Below are 4,189 nucleotides of genomic sequence, written 5' to 3'. Positions count from 1 at the left end.
GCTGTTTCCACCACGTTTTTCTGTTTTCTCTTGTTTTCTTTGGTTTTTCATTTTGTTTACAGTAACTTTCTTTCTTCGATTTTCTTTGTTTCTTTCTCGGTTTTCATCTATTTTCTTGGATATTTTCTTTTATGTTTTATTTTCTATTTTCTTGTTGTTCTATGCTTGTCTATATTTTCCGCACACATTTATACATTTTTTGTATACATCGGAAATATTTTTTATACATGTTTAAATATTGTTAAATATATGATTAACATTTTCTCAATTATATATTTTAATGTCTAATTTGTATATTCATTTCCGTTTTTATATCCATATAAAAAAATTATATACATGTTTAAAACATTTTTACGAATGACACAAAACATTTTTTTAAACTATATGAACATTTTTTTACATTGTATAAACATGTTTTGAAAATTGCATAACATATATTTGAAACACTCGAACATTTTTAAGTGTAACATACATTTTTTAATGGTACAAAACATTTTTATTAATTACACGAACATTGTTTGTATATTGTATTTTTTGGGGGTAAATGCCACCTAATTGTTTTTGAAACACATGAATATTTCGTAAAAGTTACAAACATATTTTAATAATTATAGTAACAAAAAGTTAACACCGTGTTAACATTTTCTACATTCATGATGATGTTTTTGAAAAATTAAGTACATCAAGTATTTCAAATATATGTATTTGCAATTTTTTTAAAATGTAAAAAAAGAAGAAATGAACAAAAACAGTACGCGTCTCTGCGTAAGTATGGGCCAACCTATTTTGGGCGTCCTTGAGGCGAGACACAATGGCGCACCTGCATGTTGGTGTCGGCTTGAATGAATCAAATCTCCCCAAGCAAGGTTCGAGCCCTCTGACGCCGTATGTTCTCCTCCCAGCAAAATGAAAGCATACTAAAAAGTCTCAATACTTCAGCCAGGATGCAAGGCGGTTAAATTCCCCTTGTTCGTGACGGACCCGACAGAGAGAGAATGCAAGAACCTGCTCCAGCTAAATAAAGGAGCAGAGGTTGTGCCCTATTAGGAAACTAGGCCTTGTGATTTGTTCATTAGAAGAGCACGCGGTGCCCACACAGATTTTCAATGGGCCGGCTCATAATCTGCCCCGGCTCAGTTTTTCGGAAGCGCTTGCACTCCTCCATGGCTATATCTCCCTTGCTGCGAGATATATGTCGAACTTGCTTTTGGTGCCAACTCGGCCATGGCCCAATATGGCAGATAGGAACAATATTGTTTCCAAACGAATGTATGGTTTTCCTGCGGGCACTTTCATGATGGGCACCTATACACCAGAGTTGACGACGACACCGAGCACGTCCATGAGCAGCTGCTCACTGCAAAACTGATTGCTAAAGCATAGTCATAGTACTGTGACAGCGGATTCGCAATTTACGCGAGATCACGTGGACAAGATGGACAAACCCCCAAGAACTTGTTCATGCGTGCGTGAACCCGTTCGCATGGATGGACTCGAACATTCCACTCGCTAGTCGCAAGGCCTCCAGGACTGGCGCCACGCACGAGGTCCCATTGGTGCACGGGGCCAGACGGATGAGCGTGGGAGAGTGGCCGGTCATGCAGTGGCGGAGCCAGGAATATTTGATTAGGGGGGCCAAATGAGGCTAACACAGGTTGGGGAGGACCAAACACGGAAAAAATGAGCTTTTTACAGCAAATGATCACTAAACATGTATTATACATAAGCAAATTAGTATTAAATCACTGATGTTAGGGGGGCCAGGGCCCCTGCTGGTCCCCTGTCTCAACCACTGCGGTCATGGGCCTCCTCGTGTCCGATGATCCCTCACCCGTCCAACCAGCTACATGGGGAAGATCCACTGTTACACCACATCGGTGGGATCCAACATTCTCCCTCAACTCGAAAAGTACATATGTGTTGGAAATACTCCCTCCGTCCTTGAAAGAGTGTACTTCCAACTTTGTTGGAGGGTCAAACTATTTCAAATTTTGACCGAGTTTGTGAAAAAATATATCAACGTTTGTGAAAACGAATAGGTATATGATGAAAAATATATTTTATTATGAATCTAATGCTACTAATTTGATGTCATAAATGTTGGTGTATTATTGTATAAATATGATCAAACATAAGAAAGTTTGACTCTCCAACAAAATTGGAAACACACTTTTTCAAGGACGGAGGGAGTATGCCCTAGAGGTAATAATAATTGTATTACTCACTTTGATCCATTTTAATTATTGTTGATTTAGTACAACTTTATACTAAATCAACAACAATTAATATGGATCATAGGGAGTATTATATTTTTATATTCGTAATTAAGTTTATATTTGTTTACTATAATTTAATTGATTCTTGAATATGAGATTCAGAGGAAAACTCAATTGCATGTGTAAGAACGTAAACATCAATATGATCCCTAGTCATTCCTCTATGACTAGATCGTATATTGATGACAATCTTGTTTTCCTGATCATGAGCATTGTTACAGTAACAAAGATGCTATCAATAATGAGAATACATTGTTATTGAAAAATTGTTGTCGGATAAACTCAACTTATGAATTACTTAGAGATTACATCGTTATTATGTTATCGGTATTCATATAAAGTGTTAAGGTTTACCTACTTTCTTAGACCATGAGAATATCGTATACTAACATGTTAGATCGTTACTTTGGGGTTACCAAATTTCACTCCCTAATTGGATGTGAATAAAAGTAACTTATGGGTATACCGAAAATGTATGTCTCTGTATAGATAGTTTAGGGCCGGGATTTGCTCCCCAAACGATAGAGAGATACTCTAGAGCCCAGTAAGTATACAATATCATTATCGTTTGGCCAGACGGATGTGATTAAAATCACAGGATATCAAAATACGTAATGAGTAAAGAGAACAAAACCGATAACGAGGATAACCGTTATAGTGATCAAAGTGTTGATCACAGTGATATCGATAATATCTCACACCGAGTTTTGTAACGTATCACAAAGAAAATAGAATGATATTCATAAACAAAAGGTTCGCTCAAGAACTTTGTGAATATACGGGAGCTATCAAGGGTATCCTAATTCCGCTGTTAACTATTGACCAGAAAGTGTTTCGGGTCATGTCTGCTTATTTTCGAATCTCTAGGGTCACACGCTTAACTGGTAGTAATTAAAATGAGAACTATAGTATGAGAGAATAAGCATCAAAAGAGTTTCGGATGGATCCAAATGTCTCAGACGTGTTTTGAAATTCAGGAAAGATATAACATGACAAAAAAAGTTCCGAGTCTATATATAGTATACTTCAAAAGGTTCCACATGGTTCCGGAAACTTATGAAATATATTTTGGGAGAAAGGCCCCTCTTGGGTTGGCCCATGGGGGTAGCCCCTAGTGGGCCAAAAGAAGGCGCCCAACATATATGGTAGAGATGGGTTGAATTGGGAGGAGGAGGAGTCCTCCCTCCCTAGTTCAGCCGAACTAGGATGAAACCGCGCACACGCGTCAAATGGGCCGGCCAACTTTGTTTAGTGGAAGGCAATATTTGATTTGGTTTTGGTATGAGTACTAAGGCAAGAAAAGATTTGATTTACTTGAGACTTCTTAAGATTTGATACCAACGGGTTAATGCATGACATTGTTTTTATTAAGTGTCGATTTAATTATGATTTTCTTAAGATTTGTTTTCAATGAGTTAATGCATGATGTTATTTTGATAAAGTGACGATTAATTTGGATGAGTTAATGCATGACATTGTTTTATAAGAGCCAATTTGATTGAGATTTTTTTTAAAAAAATTTGATTTGAATGAGTTGATGTATGACATTGTTTTGGGAAAGTGCCGATTTGATTGTGTTAATGCACGTGTCAAATGAGCCGGCCAAATTGGCTGCGATTGGGTGAAAGGTTATCTATAACACGCTCGCAGACGTAATATAGGGTTGGTGGGAAGTGAAGGGACTAGAGATTATTTGTTTGTATGGCCTACCTGGCTTGGCCAACTGCACTTTTCGTCCAGCGTAATCTTATCCAGTTAAAACCTAATCCCTCATCCTGTCGTCATACTCGCCCCTCCAACTACATGCCTCATAGTCCTATATATCCCACACACATGCTCACTGGCGCACCTTCTCTTCATTGTGCAATTGCACAACTTTGTTGGTAAGGTTGTGTTTTTTTTAAAGAAAGCCC

This window comes from Triticum aestivum, chromosome 2A (assembly GCF_018294505.1).
Source record: "Triticum aestivum cultivar Chinese Spring chromosome 2A, IWGSC CS RefSeq v2.1, whole genome shotgun sequence".
NCBI classification, from domain to species: domain Eukaryota; kingdom Viridiplantae; phylum Streptophyta; class Magnoliopsida; order Poales; family Poaceae; genus Triticum; species Triticum aestivum.
This window is presented reverse-complemented; position numbering follows the sequence as displayed.